This window comes from Megascapheus bottae, chromosome 3 (genome assembly GCF_031878675.1).
Source record: "Megascapheus bottae isolate mThoBot1 chromosome 3, mThoBot2.hap1, whole genome shotgun sequence".
Lineage (NCBI taxonomy): Eukaryota > Metazoa > Chordata > Mammalia > Rodentia > Geomyidae > Megascapheus > Megascapheus bottae.
Window position 1 is genome coordinate 26,734,895 of NC_143511.1, and position 24,984 is coordinate 26,759,878.

Consider the following 24,984-nt stretch of genomic DNA (forward strand, 5'->3'; position numbering starts at 1 on the left):
GCTGAGTCCATGTGAATCTCACAGCTACACCCACAGAGGATATTTCTTGAACACAGACCTTTAATCTCTAAGCACAGAGACTTTCCATCTCCCTCATGGCAATCGCTGAGGTCACCCCTGATACTATAAGCATAGAATGCTCCAGGAATAAAGATTTTGTTCAGAGACATGAAATCATCACCTACTACAGGGCTGGAAGCACTGACAGGGCTGAAAAAAATGGCTACCTAAATGGACAGGCAAATATGGGACTGCTGGTAATTTCCACCTATTCAATGGGGGAGAGGGGGAAGATGGCATCTTTTTGTTTCAAACATTTTCTTTCTTAATTCATCCCTGTTTTACACAATATCCTAGGCAGCAATCAATCCAAGGCCTAGTTTTGTAGAATGGCCTCCTATCTTGCCTTAAGAATCTGCCTGTGAAATTAATATTTTCAGTATATTTTTTTCTTCCAGTGTTTTCCCATCACTATCCACTGGATGCTGATCTTTTTCCCCATCTTTTCTGAGTAATGCTAAGCATTAACATATGGGTCTAGTAGGATCCACATGCAATCTAAAAAATTATAGTTTTCCACAAAGCTATAGCTTCCAGAATTAACAGCATGTAATTCTTTCCCAAAGACCACAGCACTATGATGATTTTAGATATATATATGCACACATGCATATTTCCATAATACATGTATACATGTATACACCCAGCACATATATATATATGTATATACATCTGCATATGTATGGATGTGTATGTATGTTTGTACACCTCCATGTTTGTGCATATATTTGTGTATATATATATACATGCTTGTGTTTGAACCTAGTAACTAAACCTGAGATGTTTTGTTTAGCTTTCTTCAAATATATTTTCATTTAAATTCTTCATTGTTTTAAGAAATAAGTGAAAAAAGTTGATAACATAACTGTTTCTCAGATATGGCAGAAATCATGAAGATAATACCTGCAGCTCAAAAAACACTTTTCTCATCTCACCACATCATTGTATGGCTGAACATGGGAAGATGAAAGGACTTGCCCACAGTTTCAGGTTCATTAGTGAAAGGACATTCTAAATCCTTAGGTTCCAGGTAATTTGCTCATTCCACTATGGCCTCCCTTTGGGATTCTAAGTGTCACTAACCTGCTCTTATATCATTCATATTATGAATGAATTTTAATCCACCTCTGATGAATACATAAGATTCTAACTTTTATAACTGAAGTTTCAAAGACACAAAAGTCCTCTGGTTCACTCAGAGTGAAAAAACACTCTCGAGTCTACAATTTGTGTTTATAAATGTGACTTTCATTAGAGATCCTGAATGAACTTTAGAAAATTGGCTTGGTCACTGGTATTATCCTATTTTCAATCACACCAACAGGTTAAGTGAATTGACCAAAGATGGTAGTATGTTAATCATTGATAAACAGTATTCAATTTCTGGTCCCCACATTGCTTCTGTGAGAGTTGACTTTCTTGTTCAGCCTCCATATCCTTGAAAGATTTGGAATTACAAGGGTCTCTGTTGAATGTGATTCTAATCAAAGAGCTCTACTCTGAACCTTTCCAACGAATGCATAGTAGTGTCTAGTCTCCAGGCTTCCTTGTTAATGGCCGCATTTGGTTATATTAATTGAATATGTAACTGGGTTTCAACCTTTCAGTTATTTTTTCCCTCTAAGTCTCCTTTAAAATACGTCTATACTTCTAGAGTTCTTTGTCCTATGTGTTCCAATGCAGATGGAGAAAAACTATCACTACCTTCAATTCAAACAACACATGAGCTCGGATGTTTATATATTACCTGGTCAGAATCCCTAACTCACCCACCTGAGCTGTCACTAGACAAATGTATTCGATCACTTATTTCCTGCCTTCTTGGCTCAGTGTGTTATGTAGAGTAAGTGGCCTTTGGGTGACCATAGGAGGTTGGCTCCTATTGATCTGATGTCCTTCAAATGCCCTCTAGTGGTTGAAGGCCCATATGGGCTCTACTCTCCGTGTATCCGGGAGAGCTTCCTGCAGAAAACTTTGCATCAAAAGCAGCTGTGATCCTAGCAAAGATTTCAGCCCTCTTCTTTTCTCTCTTGATGGATTAAGCCATCTTCTCAACAGCAGTTATGAGGCACTGTATCTCCTGCCCTGCAGCCTTTAGGATGCCTGTTTCTGGACACCTGCATGAATGACACATTGCTATGAGTCACTGTACACATTATCTCTATGTATGTTTCCTAAGGTGGCCTGACAAAACACCCCAAGCCCAGAAGCTTAACAAGAGAAATAGCTGGGGAAGATAAGTTCAAATTCAAGGTGTTATCAGAGCCATGCTTGTCATAATGGCTTGGAAATTCTACTTACCTCCCCTAGCTTCTACTGACCCCCTCCCCGACCAGGGAAGCATCTCTGCCCCCATCCTTGGACAGTCAACTTTGTTCTGTGTTTGTGCCTTTGCATGGTGTTCTCTTCAGTGTATGCATCTGTGTCCAAGTTTTTCTCTTCTTCTAAAGGCAATAGAGTTTCTGGAATGAGTCCCATTCTAATGTCCTGGACTTAAGTGGATTTCATCTTCAAGGACTCTTATTTCCAAAAAACCATTCAGTCATAGGGGGAGGAAGTAAAGATTTCATCATATTTTGTAAGAGACAAAATTGACTGATCACACTCTCATAACCTTGTCTGAAGTAGATTCTATTGTTCCCATTTCAGATGAGAAAATCTAGGCCCAGAAAAAATAACCTTGCACCCCACAGTGAAATAGCAGGAAAGGGTAATTCATACAATGCTATGGTCCAAAAGTCAGTTCCTCCATTGCCTTTCACATTTAGGAAGGACTAGCTAGCAAGAGCCTGATAACTAGAGATGTTCTGATGCTCTTCTGAGACTGGGAGGAATAGAAAGCAGGCAAACAAGGAAGGAAGGAAGGAAGGAAGGAAGGAAGGAAGGAAGGAAGGAAGGAAGGAAGGAAGGAAGGGAGGGAGGGAGGGAGGGAGGGAGGGAGGGAGGGAGGGAGGGAGGGAGGGAGAAACAAAAGAAAGAAAGAAAGAAAGAAAGAAAGAAAGAAAGAAAGAAAGAAAGAAAATCTCAAGGACTAGATAGCTCACAGGGTACAGAATTAACAGATAAAATACTAAATGCTAACATTCATTCAGGTCTTATTAATACCAGGCACTATTTGCAACTCCTCACATGGGTGACAGAGATAATAGCCTTAGACTCCTTTTACAGGTGAGGAAAATGAAGCTGAGTGGTTATAAGGTGCCCCCAAATAACACTGCTGTTAAGTATGTAAGCCAGGATTTAAACCCAGGCATTCTGACACCAAAATCTGACCATCCATCTTAAGTCTGCATTAGAGTTTCCTGACTTTCTCCATATGCTGTCCTCTAGAATGATTATTTCATGTGCATTCATTGTGCGTTGTCTTACATGCAAGATTCAAATTGAAAATATAATCTTTTAGGAACCAAACTCACAGCATACATTGACACGAACTCTTTACAGCACTTGGGTAGCATAGCTTTTGGTATAGTTTAAATGGATCAGGCTGAGCACCAAGGCGTCGGCTGACTGTCTATGCAAAGGCTTCTCCTACTTTATTATCGGCTCGTGAAGCTTCTATCCTCATGGCTAAGAAATCAGTGCAAACCCACGTGGAAGAAAGCCGCAGCCACTCTCCTATAAGGTGTGGTCAAACGACACCTGGGAGGGAGTAGGAATCCCTGTTTCCAGGGATCTGAAAAGAAATGGTGAGCTACTCAGCCGTGACAGTTGTGTCTGGAAGGTAGGGAACGACTTCCTTCCTCATTCAGTCTTTGCACAAAGATGCAAGTCCATTAAACTCCCTCTTCTCAAAGAGCCCGAAGCTCTTTTAAGCAGAATGTCACAAGTAAAGGGCTGCCGACACTGTCCTTACATCTCCTGGTAACTAAAATAATCCAAGAAGAAATTCTGCCAGTCTCATTTGGAGCTCTCAAAAATCACACTGTTCGAGTCTTCCACGGGGCTGCTTCAGGCCTTGGCAAAGAGCCAGTTTTCCTCTAGGCTGGAGTGTGGACCCAGCGTCAACCCTGGGTGCTGGGGAGAGAAGAGTGCCCTGCTCGGTGCTGTATGTGGATGTGTAAATTACAGCAGATGATGCACTTAGCAATTATGTTCTTTGCATACATAAGCAGGAACAACGGCTCCCAAACTGCCAATATCCTTCTCAATGCTCACAGAATGACTATGTGTCACACGGTCACCCAGCAGGAGCCCTGGAAATGAGATGAAGGAATGGCACAGTATGAAGTTTCAATTTTGGAGAAGCACCCCTCCTGTGGTTGAGAACAATCAAACAAGGAAAGCTAGAGAGGGTGTGATGGCCTGGCTGCCTGCCCCCCGCACCCCATCGGCGAGGTGGAGAGGCTGTATAGGGGAAACAGGATTAAGAAGGACAGGAGAACATGAGCTACCCATACATAGCATGGGTGTATGACAAACCAATGAATGGCTCCCGTCCACAGCTCTACACTGGGCTACAGGGAGCTTGATGAGGAACTTTAGTGAAGCAGCAGCAGTGGTTTCACAAATTCAAATATCTGGGCAGAACAAGCAGATAGCATCTCTGGAGAGTGAGAGTCTAGCAGGGCATCTAAGAGGACCCTAGAAAATTCTTGTGCCCTAGTGTCCCATCTAGAGGGGGTCTCTACTCCACTGCAGTCAATTGTTTCTAAGCTGAAAGACAGTGGACTTCTAAACTTTCAGGAGATGCTAAAAAAAAAAATCTCAGGAGGCTGAGATCTGAGGATGGAGGTTCAAAGCCAGCATGGGCACAAAAGGACCTGAGACTCTTATCTCCAATTGACCTTCAGTAAAAACAGGAAGTGGGGTCAGGTGATAGCCTTGAGCTGAGGAGCTCAGGGACAGCTCCAGGCCAAGTTGAAGCCCCATGGTCCAAAAAAAAAGAAAAGAAAAGAAAAGAAAAAACCCATGGTCCCCCTTCAAATGTCCTATCCATGCTGCATAACAGATGACACTCAAAGTTACTAATTTGACTTAAAACAACCCTTTTGCTCTGCTCCTAGGTAGTGCTGAAGTAGGAACAGAATTGAGCTGAGTGATACACCTCTGGTTCTCTTAGCACCAGCATAGCCACATGGGAGTCTGGAAGTTAGAGAATTCACTTCCCACATGGATTATTTCCTATATTCCTGGTATCTCTTGCTCCTGCCTCCCCGGCCCCATCTCTCTCCACTTTCCTCCTCCCATCCCTGTGAAGTCTTATTTTCTGTGATCTCACCCTGTTTGGAGTTCCTCATAGCTTGGTGGTCCACAAGGGACATTCTTACATGACTGTTCTTTACATGCAACAGGTCATAGGAATCTCCAGATGCCAGAAAGATGCCCCTGACACTGGCCACAGCATCACTTTCTCCCCATCCCATGGTCAAATCCATCACCATGCCCATCTGGCCTCACGGAGTCAGAGAGGCGGAAGTTGACTTGTTCTTCAGGTGGGAAGAGGCAAAGCCTAGAGCTGTGAGGATGAGATGATGAGATGTGATTGTGGGCATCTTTCCCCATGTCAAATAGAACATGTGAGTTGTAAGTATGCCCCCCAGCCCACAGACATTGCATTCTAACTAAGGTATTTCAGAGGTTTTTGTATTGTCTGGTTTCTTGACCTACCACTTAGTTGAGATTTGCCAGAACGTTTGCCTGACTTCTCTGGGTAATAAGAGTATTTTAACTATCATATTGAAATTTGGTTAGACCAGCAATAATTAATAGTTTCACAGCAACCAGAACTCCTTATGGAGTAAGAGGCTCAAGGAGCAACAGATGACAGCTCTGAGACAACACTCAGAGACACTGCACAAGCCTCAATCGCTGCAAGTTGAATACCTGAGGTGCATCCTAGAGATGTGCAAGGCCCCATCTACTTCTGAACACCCTTAGGAAAGCCTTGCTCAGACAAGGCTGTGCAGATGCATTGGGGTCCCTAGGTGTCAATGGAGATGGGAAGATTCCCTCAGATAGGAGAGAGATGGGAGAGATGGGAGAGAGAGTCATGATTAACATGACATGCGCAAAAGGACTCAGACTGAGAGACTCAGACTAACTCAGAGAGACAAACGACACATATTTTCTTTCCTATGCAGAAGGTACATCTACTACATGTACAAGAGTCTAGTCATTCATACACAGTGAAAACAGAGGACATTCTTAGGGGAGGAACCCAAAGCCACAATGCCTGTGTGCATGTGATCGCATAAAATAATATTTATCAAAATGAACACCAGGAATTTTTGTTGCTGTTTTGTTTCCTTTTCTTTTTTCTCATTTGCTCACTTCTGTCTTTGGGAGGGTAAGGGGAGGCACAGAAATGGAAGGACAAAGAGTGAACAATTGCATCAGTGGTACTCACTAGACACTATGTTGAAAATGAACTACATAACTTGTGGAGAGAGTGGAGCCAGGATGGAAAAACTGTGAGAAAATGAGGGAAGAGGTGACACTATCCAAAAAGAAATGTACTTAGTATCTGACTTATATAACCTTTTCCGCATGATTTGCCCCAGAAACCCCAACACTAATTTAGAGACATGCTTTACATGTGTTCAGTCTTTAAAAACAGCCACAACTTAAAGCTGAGCAGTTCAATTTTAAAATTCACCTATTAAAGTCAAATGCCCAATGAGATGGTAATAGGAAGGTGGCTAGGTGCTAAGATTGGAGCTCTTGATGGTGAGAACCTTGCTCTTACTATTTTTGAAAGCAAAATAAGACCAAAATGGCACTATGGCTATAAGCCTAGATACCAAACCAAATTGCCTGAATCCAAATTCTGGGACCATGTCTAATTAGTTGTGAGACTGAGTGGAGTAAGTTGTTTCTGATCTTGTACCAGTAAGTGAAGAGAATGATTGTATTAATCTGGCAAATTAGTAAATAGAAATTGCTTAGGACCGGGTATAATTAGCACATAAGAAGCACCGTGAATGTCCATTGCAGTTATGTGTAAACTGCATGCAGATTAATGTGAGTCTGAAAAGCCCCAAGAACCTGAGAACTTTGTAAGGAAAGGAGTCTTCAACCAGTACCAAGAATATGTAGTAATCAACATCTTGTCTGATTTCTTTGAAAGAAGCCACTTTGGAGTGGCACAGAGATGGTGTTGCTCTCCAAGAAAGAAAATAATCTAGGTTTGGCAGGGATAACAGATTGGCCAATCAAGATAGGAGCACTTATTTTAGGGGCTGTAAGGTTCCAGGTGTAAATCAGTGAGCAGCAGGCTTCTCAAGTCATCAAATCCATATTCACCTCCATTGACTTCTGAGTCCACCTCAGTCCTTTCTGTGAAAAGTAACATCATCAGAGCTCACAGAAAATAGGATCAAGAAAGGCAGCCATGAAGCTCTCCAACACTTGAGCTTTCCCTTCCCACCACTTCATTTTGGTTTACATACAGCACATCTCCACTGTAGGACATTTGTACATATAAAAGTATAGTGCCACACATACGTACATTTATACTATGCAATGTATTCCTTAATAGCTTCCTTTTTTGTCCAGACTGTAACTCTCATTCTCCTAAATCGTTCTTTTAAAATTGTAATTATTAGCTGGGCAGGGTGGCTCACGCCTGTAATCCTAGCTACTCAGGAGGCTAAGATCTGAAGATTGTGATTTAAAGCCAGTCCTGGCACTAAAGTCCTTGAGACTCTTAACTCCAATTAACCACTAGAAAACCAGAAGTGGTGTTGTGGCTCCAGGAGTAGGGCTGTAGCATTGAGCTGAAGAGCTCAGGGACAGTACCCAGGCCCAGAGTTCAAGCCCCATAACAGACAGACAGACAGACAGACAGACAGACAGACACACACACACACACACACACACACACACACACACATTATACATATTAATTCCACAGAGATTTTGACAGTCTAGAGTTGCCAGTAACTAGATCCTAAATGGAGTGATAGAAAGAGAAGACTGAGATAATGCATAATGTACATTGTACCCCAAAACAAAACAAAAAAATAGAGACACAACAATAAAAGTTGTTTTTTTATATCTTTAGGACAGGGTATGGCTACTTTAGAAACTGTGATCTGGAGAAGGAGGCAATCACTTAGAACTTGTTATAACTCGTTAAAGCAGCTGGACTGAGCAATACAATGCCCTGGCACTACAGGGTTTATAGAAAAGGGCATAGTTTTAACCTCTTATACCACTTGCTTGGCCTTTAGCATCCCATTTCTTTTCAGCACCACTGCAGACCTGAGAAAAAGATCTTGGCCTAAGTTGCATGTGAAAATGAATTTGTAGGTCTCAACCCAGCTCTTGTGGCTGAGTGTGGCACTGCATAATTTGACACAATTCAGCTTGATTGACAGTAGTAAGCAGACTGCAAGATCTCACAGGTCAGGACAGATAAAGGGGCTGTCAGAAAGGCCCAAGAGCATGCTGGGTAGTAGCTGGCATTCAACTGTGTCCTCCTCCCAGATGAAAAGAAACAAAAGGTCAATAAGAACATCTGAGAGGTCATGGGATGTTCACAGGAGAAAAACAGAAAGAAAAAGCACATTCATTATTTCAAGTAAAAGTGAGATGTTTAATGCCTGATCAAACTTGAGCAAGAGGAGAATCCTCTAAGGAGGATATAGGAGAGTGGGTAGGGTAGAGGGGAGGAGAGAAACAGAAAGAGAGAGAGATCTTTACCATAAGAGAAATTTTACCATAGATAAACCATAAAACTTCTAATAGATCCTAATAGATCCCGTTTTGTGAGCACTTTTCACTGTCATTCTGATTAGAGCCATCTGTGTCCATACTTTCTCCAATGCCTAATGATTCTGAGGGTACATTGAATTTATTGGCAGACATCCTTGACTTGGAGCTTTCCAAAGTCATTATCATTTGACAGACACTGCATGCTCAATTAGCAGATGTGGCTGGATACCTGTCTTCTGAATTTGGGAATTTGGTTGTGCATCACCTTTCTCCACCATTACTATGTGCTCTGGGTGGTGACCTTACCCCTGGCTCAAGAATAAACATGTGCTAGTCCAAGGTACTCTTGTGTTTTACCTGTCTCGTGGCCAGCTATTTGTCAAGAGCAGAGGGACCTCAACAGCTGCACTCTAGAGATGAACTTCATTTCAGTCTCCTGGGAGCTGAGGAAAGGATCATGGCTAAACCATCTATCCATTAAGAAAAACTACAGGTGAATGGCCCCACTGACACTCATAGATGTCCTGAGTCTGAATTTTAGAAATATGAAGAATGGTTAAAATCATCCATGCATAAGCATCAAGATACTTTCTCTTCATCCTGTTCTTCTAAAACCTTTGCTCCTGGGTAGCGAGGGACCATGGTGAGTATTTTCCTTTTCTCAGGGATGAAGCACAGAGAGCAAAAGGACTGCCACCCCAGGAAGGGAAGCCTGCATAGTTTCTGTGGGCAATTTTCCTGTTGCCTCTACTATTGCTTTTTTCTTTTTTTTAATCATAGGTTCCTTATGCAATGCTGGCATAGTAAATCAAGTTCAGGATCTTAATTATCCCCTACTCAACATTTGTATTATTATACCAATACCTTGTTTGCAGTTTAGTGATAATTATAGGCTTATTAAAGTGGGAGAATAGAAGTTTATGAACCTACTGGAAATTTTATCTAGAAACTGACAAAAATCGCCCACACTGAATAAGGTTCAAAGTTCAGGTGACTGAGGTAAAAGCAAGAGCAACTGCAATGAGTTTGCCCATGAATTGTGATTGTGAAAGTATACATAATCATTTGGCCACATCAAAGGCATTGGCCCCAACTAAGGACAAGCCAGGGCTCTAAGAAGAAGCGCCCACCACTGGAGAGGCTAAGGCAGGAGGGATGAGGTTATACCAAACATCCTGGTCAAGGAAAACCAAACCAAACCAACAGAATGGCCAAAGAGACAGTGAAAGAGTTGGAATCCTGCCCATGTTCTTAAACTATCCAACAGATCAAGCTGGTAACTTCAGTACAAAGAGAATCTTGCTGAGAATAAATAGCCCTTATTTTTAAACCACTTGGAGTGTTCTTTTCCTAAGATAGAGATAGACAAAGTAGATTGTTTTATACCAAGAACTTTAGAAATTAATATGTTAGGGAAGGAATGACAGAGATTTTCCTGTGGTTAATCTCACATTTACCTCAAATGTTGATACTAACCAATCATCTACTTATTCATTTATTATTGACAGGAAAATAAAAATGTTCTACTTTCGAGAAAAGGACAAGAAGGTTTTCTCTCCTAGGTAAACCTGTTGTAGTTCTACACAGCTATCGGAGAATAGGAAATATATTTCAAAATTTCTAATTCAATATGGTCCTCAAGACCACAGTAGCTTAGTCAACACATGCAAGTCTCCTCCTCATCTACTGCCATGTATCTCCACCTCACTTTTCCCCATTGTCTCTCTCTAACACCTTAGACCAATTGTCTTTGTTCCCAGATGAGCTGGGTCCTTTCTCAGCTTTTTATATGGCACTGTATTAACCACTGAGTCAGTTAGGGAGATAACAAGGTTTTCCAGAAGCTCCTCTGGAAGAGGAAATCGAGTTTTACAATGACTGCAAGTCTAGATAAATGCAATCTAACTTGAACACTCATGATCTTTCCATTGGCTACTTGCTAGAAACAAAAGTTTGGTTGCTCCTTCAATGAGCTCAGAGCCATCCATTGTGGAAAAATGGAGAAAAGATCAAGAGGATTAAATGAACTGGTAGAAATGCAATGCCTGGCACCTAAAAACACTATATAAATATCAGCCCTTATTATCATTATTAGCAGACTGGAATTTCCATGCAAGCAATTGTCTTCCCTTTCAGCTTTGCACAAAGAAGAGACTTTTCCTAGCAGAGCTGCTCCAAGATACCACATCTACTCAATAGTCACAACTGAGAATCAGTGCATGCCCAATCATGAAAAGACTTCCGTGATATGGATTTCACCAAGCCTGGCAGAATCATTCCTGACCTTTCCTCACACCTTAAAATTGGAAGAGAGATTTGCCAACCTAGGATTACAGTGCTTTTGCCCACAGATGGAAATTCCAGGCTTTGACATCATTTTTCTTCCCTGTGGTTCTAGGTAAATCAAACTATTCCTTCATGCTTCTCAAAGATTACTACTATAAAACAAGTCTGATTAGTCCATCTTTTCATTCTGTTCATTTTAGGACAGTTTATGAACACTGAAATTAGGAAACAGATCCTTGCAACTAGTTTCATCTTCTTGGCAACTGGCAGTGGCAGAAGTCTGGCATGGTTTCCAGATGCCTCCATCCTTCCTCTACTTCTGTGTTCCTTTGCTATGGATAGTGGCATGCTTCTTTTATCTGTAACCCAAAAGCTAGGTAAGACATTGTTTCCTTCCTCTCTAGACTGCTGGAAAAATCATCACACAGGCCTAGGATTGAGAGAGGTTTCTCCTGTTCCCAGTGAAAATGCCTTCTTAGTATGATAATAGGACATCTCAAATTTGCATCGACCTAAGTCCTGTTTCCACTGTTCTTCCTCTCTTTAATTACTAAACACAAATCAGTCCACCTCCTCCGGTACAGAACAAATTGACCTCTACTCCCCCCTGGTGGATCATTAGAGTATGCTGGGTGAAATAGCCATGGGGGCCTTTAGACTTATTAAATCAAGGGCTACCTCTCAGGAGCCTTCCTCATTCTAATTCAACATGCCTATTTATTTAGAGATGAAAAATAATTTGTCCCCATATGGTGCTACTATTTTTTTATCCTTTCTCTTCCAGGTTGTTCCTCTATTATTCAAAGCAAAGCATTGGTTGTTGTAATTGCCTGGTTGCTTGTCTTTCTCTCCAAAATAGACTGTGAGCAGCAGAAACCCAATAATGTTAAGTGATTTTCTGGAGGCCACATAATCAGGCAAGAATCCCAATATAGAAATTGGGTTTCTCTATTCATGGACCATTGTGCTGTTCATTAGCCACAGTGTTCTGTCTTCTGAAATCTCTTTCTCACATGAAGCACTGAGATAGCAATATGCCAGGCTTGGAGGATCCCAATTTTGCTCTCAGATCACTCAGTCATCTTTGCCAAGCCCTGGGGGAAGAGGAAGTTTCATCCGAGCAATGATGGCTCTTTCTTCAGATGTTAGATCTGCTCTGGTCCAATCCTACATGTCTAGTATTCAACTTAAAAGGTATGAGAGTGAAAGAGATTATCCTCTAGCCAATCATTGTGCAAATATGTCATTCATTTACTTAGTATTTACTTGGGATCAACAATCTGCTAGGCAGATTCCAGGTATGCCCACTGAAAACAAAATACAGTGACCTTGCCCATGGGTAATGTCTGACTCAATCCCTGTGGGGTCACAGTCAATGTCTCTCACCAATGATCCAGGTAAACAGAGTAGCAAGGCCTTCCATCAGCATACTGTTTTTGAAGAACTCTTGTGTATGTATGTATGTGTGTGTTTCTGGGTGTAGGTGTTTATATGTCTGTGTGTGGGTGCAGTGCCCCAGAAGGTTAGAATGCTAATGAAAATGGCTATTGCATGCAAAGTTAGCATACTCAAAGTGTTCAGACTAAAACAAAATAAACAGCAGCATTATGGGGGAGCAGCTCGTTCACATCCCTCCCAAGTGCACCCCTCCTGTTACTGTGCAGTTTCCCCAGATCGAGCCATTGTTGCTCTCTCCTGCCAAGATGCCAACAGGAGTGCCCAATTAGTGCCAATTTGTTTCTTGTAACACAGACACCTGTCACCAAAACACTTGATAAAAATAACCAACTCAGTCACCGCAGATCCAAACCAGGCTCAAGCTAATCACCCAGAGGTAAAATACGAAGCCTTCAAAATCCCACAGCAAATCCTCTAAGGGACCCAGTCCCTCTGCCTGCGGACAAATTTATGGTGTATTTCTGATGGATGACAAGATACCAACTGGCAATTGATATTTTTCCCCCTTTAAATGCAAGTTATCAGCCTTTCCTTCCAGACAGCTGTGGGCTTCCCCCTGGCAGTTCAAGACTCATAGTGATAATGGATTATCTTTTCTTTTAATAGCAAACCACCTTCCACTGAGATGCAATGAAAGTTGCAGGAGAAGAGAATGGATTTCACCAAGAGGTCTTTTAACTCTCTTCAGGAATCACCTCTAGTTCCAGCCTTTAAAAAAAAATAACCTTTAAAAACTAACTAGGTTTCCACTGTGTGACTGAGCCCAGCCACCAGGGTTGTGCTGGTTACATCTGAATTAGCCCTGCTTGACAATCACTTTCAAAATCTATTCTACTCCAGGCCAGCAGTTTAGCTCCCTGGGTGTGTAGTGGCACGGGGCAGATGCCTTCCAACGAATCGTCAGGACTAAAATTTGGAACACACAATATACAATAAGCAAATGAGCAGGCAAGACATTTTTACAAAATCACCCAGGCAAGAAAATCAGCACGTCTTGCTCTTCAACAGTAGGCCCATCCAGCCTATTGCTTCATGGGGAGCAGAAATGCCTGGAATCTCAATCTGCCACAGGAGGGGTTTCTTTCCTGTATTCCTTCTTACAGGTCTGTGAGCTGAATGGGCAATTGCATCACCTCCATTGTAGGGCAGCTCTCATTATAAGAAACTCAAACACAGAGCCTGGCTCCTAACTGGAGTATTAATAATGAAAATGGATTATGCGCATCCTGTTTGCAAAGCAATTATCCCAAGGCAGGGATTGAGTCCAGATTTTTTGCCTCACTGCCTGAGTGGCAGACTATGAATAGACAGGTATTTGCATGCAGTATCTCTGACCTGGAGAAAATGTCAGTGCCTTGGGAGACTAGAGGTAAAATTGCAGATGTGGATTCTTTTCAAAAAAAAAAATGTCTAGCTTTGGCAGTCTAGTATTGTAGAAAGCAAAGGAAGAAGGGAAAGAGTTGGATTTGCTATGATTGTTTAAGGACCGCCTTCTGGGTCGAGGTGAGATCATTTTTATTTTACCTACCTTAAAGTTTTCATTAACCGGGAGTGACTCCAGCTTCTACCTTCTCAAGGAGATGGAATGAGTTTTTATCTCTCTAATGGTGAGTGGAACTTTTCCCTGATGCTCTGGAGCCCAAGATCCAATCTGTTCAACCTTTTTAATGAGAGGAGGCATTTTTCTACTGCCTCCAGTATTTTCTTCTCTTCCATTTTTGCTGCAAGGTGCTAACTTGCCTCTTGCTTTCTGGTGCCCCGGAAGTATCTTTAGAGCTTTCAACTTTCAGGCTGAAATAAATTCTACACTAAATGATGCAGAGCCTTGGGGTCCTTTGGAGAAGGCCACTGTCAACAGCTGTGAAGCCTCTAATCTCCCTTTGCACAGCTTTCCCCTCATTTGTTATGCCCTTGCACATTAAAAAGCCAGGTTGAGAGTTGGTAGAGAAAGTTCAAATGGACAAGCTTTGTTAGTCTCAAGACCAGAGGGGTGAGTCCTAGAATAGAAGTACATTACAGGATCAGCTAATACTCCTGACAATGGCAGGTCACTCATACCCTAATGGCCAGTCTCACACTAAATGACAATTGTGCAGGGAACAGATAGTATGATAGATCCACATAAGAAACTCCTACAATACAAGATGGACCAATCTATGCCTATAACCCTCATGAATAAACCCTTATTTTGTTTATTAGGGATAGGGAAAGTCTAGCCCTTGGGCTTTAAATGAAAACAGCACAAAAATCATTTGCTATATGACAGGACAGACCCATGTGCTTCTCGTCCACTTCTTCGGGGCTTCCTGCAGCCCGTCTTCCTGTGATTGGGTTGTATGGCCTGAGAATGATGTCACAGCATCCAAATGGTCCTTAGTGGAATAAAGCTTCCTTACCTCTGGAACAAGACCACATGCTGTAGGATCTCAAAATGGAAAATAAAACTATAAGGACCCCAGGGCCAAGAGTGTGGCCTAGTGGTAGTGTGCTTGTCTAGCATGTATGAAGACCGGGGTTTGATTCCCCAGGACCACATACACAGTAAAAGCCAGAAGTGGTGCTGTGGCTCAAGTGGTAGAGCACTAGTCTTGAGGGAAAAACCCAAGGACAGTGCCCAGGCCCTGAGTTCAAACTCAGGACTGGAAAAAAAAAAATCTACAAGAACTCTAAACTGATGAGTCATCATAGTATCACCAGTATGATTGGCTTGTAATTGTTACAGTTGTGGCCCAGAAAGGAAATTCCTGGAAACCCTCTCAAGTTTTAGGCCAAGTGAGAGATGAGTTACCCTGAAACTTGTCTATAATGGACCATAGGGAAATCTTAAGAAAATGGAATGACATTGTATTTTTCAAAATTTACAGAATTTTGCATTTAAATGAGGTAACTTTTTTCCCACTAGACATTGAGCTTTTTGTGTGCCTAATACTGTGCCCGATATGGTATTATTTGCTCCTAGCCTAGGAGTAAATAATGGTCTTTAAACATTGCCTTTTCTTCATAGACATACTCACAATAAATTTCTTTTTATTATTTTAGGGTTGTGAGTTAATAGATAAGTTCTCAAAATTAAATGTCTATAATAATTAGTGTTTTCTAAATGAATGGAATATACTATCTATATCTATATCTATATATGTATTCCTAAAACACTACTCAAACCTAATAAATATAAACTTTAGGAAGATGGCCTAGGGATCTATATATTTCAAAAGCCTCTTAGGTAGTTCTTATGATCAAGGATAGAAAGTGGGAAGAAGAAAAATCAAGTGTTAGAAAGATCTCAGAACCAGTTTTCTGGATTTATGGTCTCCAATGCAGCTCTCTCATTCATTCATTGACACAATCAGAAAAAAATGGTTTGCACTCTGTGTTTGACCATGACAGCAGTGAAAACAAGCAGGTAAGTTCAACCTGATAGATGATGTGAAGATACTGGAACCTGGTGATGTCGCTGCTTGATATTAGGTAGGCAGAACAGTGAAGAAGGACACAGTCTCTGTCAGTTTCTGGCTTTTGCTTCTTCTATGCATCTCTGGGGAATGTAGTGGGAAACCTAAGAGCATATGTTCCAGTCCCACCATTGCCATGAACAGCTGCTGTCTGCCAGCCTCGGCATCTGCATCTAGAACTACACATGGATCTCTGTGGTCTCCTTCTAGGCCTGCCATTATATGCTTCTGGAGTTTATTATTGTAATCAAATAAGACTAATCTGATACATATTTAATGATATATATAATTGTTATTGTTCTGCATGATAATTAGCTACCCGTGGTAAGCAGTTCACATAAATGACTGTAATTAGTGTTTCTTATATACAATCAACCCAAGTTTTGGGGATTTTTGGTCTCTTCTCATTTTGTTATTCTCCTATGATCATCAGGATCTTTCTGTGTCATTCCATGATCATTTATGCCTCTCTCTTCCAAATATTCATGTAGTGCTATTGATACTTTCATAAACCAAAGGTCCAGTATATATTTTTTTTTGCCAGTCGTGGGCTTAAGCTCAGAGCCTGAGCACTGTCCTTGGACTTTCTCAAGGTTAGAGCTGTACGACTTGAGCCTCAGCACCATTTCTGGCTTTTTTTTCTATGTATGTGGTACCAAGGAATCGAACCCGGGTCTTCGTGCATGCTAGGCAAGCACTCTACCACTAGGCCAAATTCCCGGCCCGGTCCAGTATATTTTTATCTGTTGAATTTAATCAACCTTAAGATACTTCATTACTGCTTTCCCCACCACCAGTGGCTCCTTAACCTGCTCTCTGGGTTCCGGGAACAATCTAAAGGAACTGAAGAAGACGAGACTGCTGTAATGTTCTGGAAGGTATTAGAAAACCAATTAAGGGGTTTCACTATGGTATTCCATATATGCACGTATAATAAGTCAATCTGATTGACCCCACTCACTTTCCCCATCCCTACAGTATGTTCTATTTATTCAACAGCCTTCAGTGAACTTCATTCTGCCATCTTTATTCACAGATGCAATGAATTTCAGTATTTCCATCTTCTAATCATCCCCTTTCCTGATCCCCAATTCCTATTATAAACACACATACACACACAAATGATCCCCTATGTCCTCATTTCATGCATGCCCATTTCTGTTCTAGCATTCACATATAGAAGAGAACATCTGACTTTTGTTCTTCTAAACTTCACTCAACACAATAAATGATCTCTAGTTGTATAAGGTTCTCTGCAAACAAAAGCTATTTTATTCTTCTTTATGGCTGAACAATTGTCATATACATATATATATATATACATACATACATACATTTCCCTGAATCCCTCAACAGTTGTAGGGCCTCTGGGCTGTTTCCATAGCTTGCAATCATGAGTAGGATAGCAATAAATGGGAATGCACATGCAGGCCTACCCAAATCTTGAGACTTCATTTTTAACCATTTATTTTTAACCATTTTTAAACTTCATTTTTAGCCATTTATTTACAGCCCTTATTTCTAAATATGAGGTACTGTTGACGTCAACACATGAATTTGGAAGGATTGTAGGTAATTCAGCCCAAAACAGGTAAGGAAACTTGGAAGAAGAACTTACTGTCCAAATATACAAAACTAAGTTTCTCTCCCAGGCTAATGATTCCCAGAATTTCCTTTCTAAGACTCCTCAATCATCAAAGCTGTGCCCTCACTAATGGTGAGCATCTAGTATACCTTGAGAAAATACATCTCATTTTCCACAAGCAAGCATGAAAGTCTTAAAAAATTGTAAACACCTGGAAAAGTCAGCCCTTTGGTGAAAAACAAATTCCTGACCATATGCCAACATCCATCCTTATTTGATAGAGTGTAAGAAGCTGAGAGTGGGCTTTGTGGTTCTGGGCAGTTCTTTGTTATCCGGGATGGCCAGTTGGTGACCTGGTAAAGCTTCCTGCAGCAGGACTAGCAGCACACAGGCCTGTGCATTCTCTGCATTATATGGACTTATATCATCTCTACTTACATCTATTAGGGCCTGAAAATAGGAACATGAAAGAGAAACATTTTGGCTGCAACCTATACAAGGTCTTGTACTCTCTATCAGTTGAGACACAGTTCCATTCACTTCCAGCTTTTTTTTTCTTAATGGAAGATTAGAATTTCAGTGACTTTTCTCTACCTGTGCTGGCTTCCAACTTCAATCCTCAGATATCTACCTCCTGAGTAGCAAGGTTATAGGCATAAGCTGCCAGCACCTGGATCCCTACGCTCTCATCAGGCTAAATGGCTTTCCTTCGCTCTATCTAGTTCTTCACACACAATGGGCATATGGAAGTCTGTCATGAATAAAAATAAACATAAAGAATAAGAATGAACTTAAAGAAAGCAAATGCAGGGGTGACCATGAGAATCTATGAGTATGTAATTTGGGAGAAAGCAATTTAATTTGATGTTTGAACATTGTAAGTTTTCCTATTCCATTTTTATCACCCCAGATATAAAAATGGGAGAGCTAAGTTTGTCTTTCTGCCATGACTTGGTGAAGGAGTTGATCCTGGGACCTCTCTGTGTGTGATCTCTGTATCCTTTACTTGAAGCCATTTGCAAGCATCGTCTCTGAGAGCTTGCTCAGATATATTCTGATGAAAATATAGTTTGGGAAAATAGCAGCTCATCTAAATAGTTAGTAGTCAGTGCTGTGATCTTGCTGTGATTAGATGTCTCAACAAGCTCATGGGTTCCACACCTTCCCATTCTGGTTCTGATGAAACTCATAATTACTCACCTATAAAATGAAAAAATATTTGTGGTGCTGGGTTTTCTGAGGATTCGATTATGTACAGATGTAAATGAGACAGTTGTTGTGTGCTAGGTGCTGAGTAGGTGTTTGTATCTAGCTCATGAATCCTGTTAACCCACTTTGTACCTGGTTTGATTGACCTGCAATAATATTTGAGAATAGGAGGATAGAAACACCATTTTGGAACAACTTAACACAAATATAAATAACCTAATGGGGAGAAGGATGTCAAAGTAGAGATGGAGCTGTGCATCCTCTTTCTTTCCATGACACGGGCCTACTTTCTAAGCATTTATTGGCATACTTCTACAAAGTTAAATTTTGAATTTTCATAATTCAGTGTATTCTTGGCATAACTTGATGAATCACATTGAAAAAAGGATGGCCTAGGAAGGGCCAAGGCCAAGAAAAGTTGGCCCAGGTAACTATCAGTAATATTAGGAATGAACCCATACGAAGAATTAGGCAGGCTAGGTACTAATGGCCCATGCTTGTAATCCTAGCCACCCAGGAAGCTGAAATCTGAGGATCATGTCCCCAGCCAGCCAGGGCAGGAAAGTCCATGAGATTCTTTTATCCAATTAGCCACCAGAAAACTGGGAGTGGAGCTGAGGCACAAAGTGGTAGAGCACTAATCGTTAGCAAAAGAACTCAGGGACCATGCTCAGGCCCTGAGTATGGGACTCACGACCACAAAGGAAGGAAGGAAGGAAGGAAGGAAGGAAGGAAGGAAGGAAGGAAGGAAGGAAGGAAGGAAGGAAGGAAGGAAGGAAGGAAGAAAGGAAAGAAGGAAGGAAGGAAGGAAGGAAGGAAGGAAGGAAGGAAGGAAGGAAGGAAGGAAGGAAGACAGGAAAAGGAAGGAAGGATGGAAGGGAGGGACAGAGGGGAGGGAGGGACAAAAAAGGAAGGAGTCGGGCAAAACAATATAATCAGAAATGGGTACATAACTATTATTGACTATTACTAGTTATTTCATTCTACATACATAATCCTTGGAAATGGCATTGGTAGTTCCAATTTTTTCTGATAAATATAGGAATTATGGTTTCAAGGAGGTTAAGAATCTAATCCAAGAAGTGAATGGAATGGCCCAGGTTCACTGCATAACTCCTTCTAAAGCCTTTGTATCCTAGACTTTAGTTGTAGACATCTAAGTGCAGGCATTACATTTGAAATACTGGTCTGGTGCTATGGGATATTTAAGGCACTAATCTGGGTTCCAGAATAAATTCCAGGTGAAGAATTTGATGAAATCTGGAAAACCAACTAACAAGGAGATTCCCTGATAGATTAATATAAGAAGATACAAAAAAGAGCTGGTAGGCACAGAGAACAGGGTAAGGATCCTAAGTTCAGAGTGGGGCATCAAGGAGATCTACAGACAAAGTTATTGTAACCATTAAGATGCAAAGTCTGAAGCAAGTCAGAAGACACAATGACAGGAAGATTTGGTATATTCAACAGATATTCCACATACTCTGGCACTCTAGGACTGTTTTGTCCTACGACCTAATGAGCAGACATATACAAAAGGATGAGATATCAGAAGATTCACTACTAGAAAGAGAAATGTTCTAGAAGAATATGGTTCAGTTCATTGGAAGTGTGGATGATAGGACCAGACACGTCTCCCAGATACCATCATTCTTCACTTCCTTCTGTTTTCTCAATAAGACTTAGAAAGTTTGTGTAGAGGGTATACAATCCCAAATAAAACAAAGACTGGGCCTTATTAAGAAATAAGAAATATAGGACAGGATTTTAGCCTAGTGGTAGAGTGCTTGTCTAGCATGCATGCAGACCTGGGTTCAATTTCTTGGTACCACATACATAGAAAACAAGCTGAAAGTGGTGCTGAGGCTCAAATGGTAGAGCTCTAGTCTTGAGAAAGTCCAAGGACAGTGCTCAGGCCCTGAGCGCGAGCCCAGGACCGGCAGAAGAAGAAGAGAAGAAGAAGAAGAAGAAGAAGAAGAAGAAGAAGAAGAAGAAGGAGGAGGAGGAGGAGGAGGAGGAGGAGGAGGAGGAGGAGGAGGAGGAGGAGGAGGAGGAGGAGGAGGAGGAGGAGGAGGAGGAGGGGGAGGGGGAGGGGGAGGGGGAGGGGGAGGGGGAGGGGGAGGGGGAGGGGGAGGGGGAGGGGGAGGGGGAGGGGGAGGGGGAGGGGGAGGGGGAGGGGGAGGGGGAGGGGGAGGGGGAGGAAGAGGAAACAAGCAAGCAAGCAACAGAAGCAGAAGCAGCCAATCCAGGGAGTCTCATAGAAGCCTCTGATTCCTGGTATTACAAACAATTGAAACAGCCTTCTTCATGCCCATATCAGCAAAATATCCTACAAAAATCACTGCCATTCAAATGAACACTAATAATAATTTAAATATTTGCTGAACTCTTTCACAGTTACCAAAAATGAATTTTCACATACACACATGCATTATTCTTATGATATTCCTTGCTTTGTATTTTCTTCAAATATACTTATTATTGCTTTTCCTTTTCCCAGGTATTTCTTCTCCCTTCATCCCCAACTATCTAGAAATCTCCAACCATGACAGAAGGCACAGGAAGCTATAAATAATATGCACTGTTTATTGTCTTGCCACTGTCACAGAGTTCCTGGTGAACTGAAAATAGAGTACACAGCATCATTAGAAGCACCACTGGCCATTCTTATTGCCTTCTGATAGTACAGCACTATTTTCAAAATCTATCTATCTCACTTGCAGTAAGGAAAGACAGACACATTGAGAGCAGGGATAGCGCAATGTAAGTGCAGACTGGAAGCAAAAGAATACATTAGAAAGGAAAGCTAAGGGTGTTCATAAAAAGAAAAGGAAAGAAAGAAAAATAATTGCCTGGCAGAGAAAGGCCAAGAACCCTCACAAAAGTTATCAGTAGATTTTTTGGAACTACTGAGCTACAGTGAGTAAGAAAACGTCTAAGTAATGATCTGTTCATGTCTTGCATCAAATGATTTATCACTTTCAAGAAGTCTCTTGTCCTCCAGTTTTGACTCAGAAGTTTATTCATTTATTTTATTTTAGTTTAGTTCGGTTGGCCATGGGGCTTGAACTCAGGGATTGGATGCTGTTCATGAGCTCTTTTGCTCAAGGCTAGTGCTCTACCAGTTTGAGCCACAGCTCCACCTCCAGTTTCCTGGTGGTTAAAGTCTCAGAGACTTTAGTCCCATGCTGGCTTTGAATCACCACCCTCAGATCTCCACCTCTGGAACAGCTAGGATTACAGGCATCCACATCTGGCCCAGAAGTTTACTTTGAGTAGGTGACAACCCAGCTCTGTGACTATAGACCTCACTATTCCTCACAGTTTGTCCATTCTCTTCTTTAATCCTCCTTAACCATCTGCAGAAATGGGTGACTCAAGCATCTCCACACTCTGGCAGTCATGCCCTGCTTCAAACTGTATGTTCCCAAGTTATCACCTACCATACAGTACCCATACACAGGTACACATATGCCAAGCCTACCATATTTGTTATTGTATCCCCTAGAGCCTATTTCAATGCCAGGCAAATACTAAATATGTTTTTGCCAGTCCTGGGCTTGACCTCAGGGCCTGAGCCCTGTCCTTGGACTTTCTCAAGGCTAGAGCTCTACCACTTGAGTCTCAATACCACTTCCAGTTTTTTTTCTATGCATGTGGTACCGAGGAATCGAACCTAGGTCTTCGTGGATGCTAGGCAAGCAATCTACCACTAGGCCAAACTCCCAGCCCCAAATACTAAATACTTTTGAACAGTACTTGAGCAAGTAACTAAAAGCATAAGGAAATCATTGACTGTTTGGGATTTTGTTCCCTGGGTGCATATTTGTTGAAGCTTGGCGTGCAGATATCATTTGCTGAAGTAGCTCAGCACAGAATAGTTGAACTCTACTGTGAGTCATACGTGGAGCTGGGAAGCTGAAGCCACTCTTTGGACTTGTCTATATAATTAAGACACAGAAGCTAGATTTGTATGACCCTGGATCAAATGCTATTACCCCCAGGAATGAACTGCCACCTTAGATGGTTCAACTCCCTTTGGACAGGAAGAGTTCCTTGCAACAAGACTGCTATGAGTCCCTGGCATTCAATACTGCCAACAGCTAGAGGAAAAAATAAAGAGAAATTTGAACAGGGCTCCTGGGTCTCCACTTGATTTCCTTCAGCCGTCAGAACCTGATTTAGGTTTCTCAGTTTTCTAAGTCTAGAGATAGCCCACTGCTCTGGAGATCATTTACTGATGACCTTCAGAACTCAATTACTAATAAGCACCAAGATCATCACTGTCACGTGCAAATAGTCAAGCACTCATGTTCTGGATATTTGTAGACTGCCGATGAGATATAGGGCCCTGCTCTAAATATAAGGGGATGCAGCAGTGCATAAAACAGACTAACGGGCGGCTGTATGGAGCTTTCATTCCAAAAGTAAGGAAAATAACTAGGAAATTAAAAGAAAATGGAGCAAAGAGTGATAGTTGCTGGGGGGAAAAAGTACATTTTGGAAATAGGGAAGCTTGGCTTGTGAGGAGGATGCAAATTGTAATAAATAAATACAGTGGTCAAGGATGGCCTTGCCTTGTAAGGTGACACTCAAGAAAAGCTCTTGAGATATCTGGAGATAGGACTGTTTTGGTAGAGAGAAGAATATTGACAGAGGCCCTAGGGTTGGGAACTAGATTGGATTTTAGAAGGGAACCGGGAGACCAGTGGGCCTACAAAGTGGTAAGTCAGGGAGAGAGTGGTAAGAAATGGATGGGGCAAGATGGGGGGTGGTTATGGACCATTATAGTGACTCTATCCTATACTTTTAGTGAGCTCTGAGGTCATAGAAGAAATGAATAGAGGAATACAGAGAGCTAATTACATTTTATAAGACCACTCCAATTTGAATCAGGGAAATGGGGGAGGAAACAAGATGAGGAGACCAAGGACAAAGGATGAACCAGTATAACAGTGACATTCACAAAACAATGTGTTGGAACTGAACTTGGGAGATGGTGGGGTGAGAGTGGGAGGAAAACATGGGAAGGGGTAACAATGTTCAAGTCAAAATGTACTCACTGCCCTATGAATGTAACTGATAATAATTTTTTTAAGACCACTCCAATTGCTATCCCTAATAAATGTATAGGAAAGGACAGATGTAAGAGGTCTGTCTAGTCAAGAAGCCATTCGTGTGATTCGGGTACAAAACAATGGCTGCTTGTGCCACGATTGCAGTGATCTAGCTTTTAAGAAGGTCCTTAATTCTGACCATTTTTTAAAATGGGAGACCTAACAGGTCTACTAGTGGACCAAATCTATGAATACAGAGAAGTCACAAATTTCAGTCTGAGTATGTGAAAGGATAGGGTTACCATTTACTGAGGTGAGAAAACACATCTCAGTAAGGAAAGAAGCTTTAGGGAAAGGCTATTAGGAGTTCATTTTGGCTGTGCAAGGTTGGACATGCCTGTTTGGCATCCCAGTGGGATCCATAGCTACATTTGAAGTGCAGAGGGCACTCCAGGCTGAAAACCTAAGTGAGAATGACAAGAGCCATCTGCACACTGGTGATATTTGGAGCCATAGAACCAAATGAGATGGTCCCAGGAGTAAATGTGGAGTGGTTAGAGGGGAGAGAAGAGATGGAAAGAGGAGAAAATGTAGAAGAAAAGAGAAGAGGGGAGGAGACAAAATGGAAGAGATGAAAAGGGGAGGAGAAGAGGAGAGAAGGGAGGGAGGGGACAATAAAAGAAGAGAGGAGAAGAAAGGGAAGGAGAGGGGAGGAGGAAGGAGGGAGTGACAGGGGGAAAAGGAGCATCTTATTTTCTTTCTTTCTTTCTTTCTTTCCTTCTTTCTTTCTTTCTTTCTTTCTTTCTTTCCTTCTTTCTTTCTTTCTTTCTTTTGTTGGTTGTGGGGTTTGAATTCAGCGTAGGGCCCAGACACTGGCCCTGAGCTCTTTAGCTCAAGGCTAGTGCTCTACCACTTTGAGCCACAGCTCCGTTTTGGGGTTTTGTGGTGGTGAATTAGAGATAAAGAGTCTAATGGACTTGTGTGCCCAGGCTAGCTTTGAACTGCGATTCTTACATCTCAGCCTCTGAGTAACTACGATTCCTGATGTGAGCCACTAGTGCCCTTCAGGGGACCATCTTAAAAATCAAGTCCAAGACATCACACAACCTCCTACATTATTCTTAGTCTGAACTATGAAGATATCTATTGGATAGAAATGTTTCATTTGCCATATTTTGCATGACTAACAAAAGCAGTGCTGGAAAACACCCATTTTGAA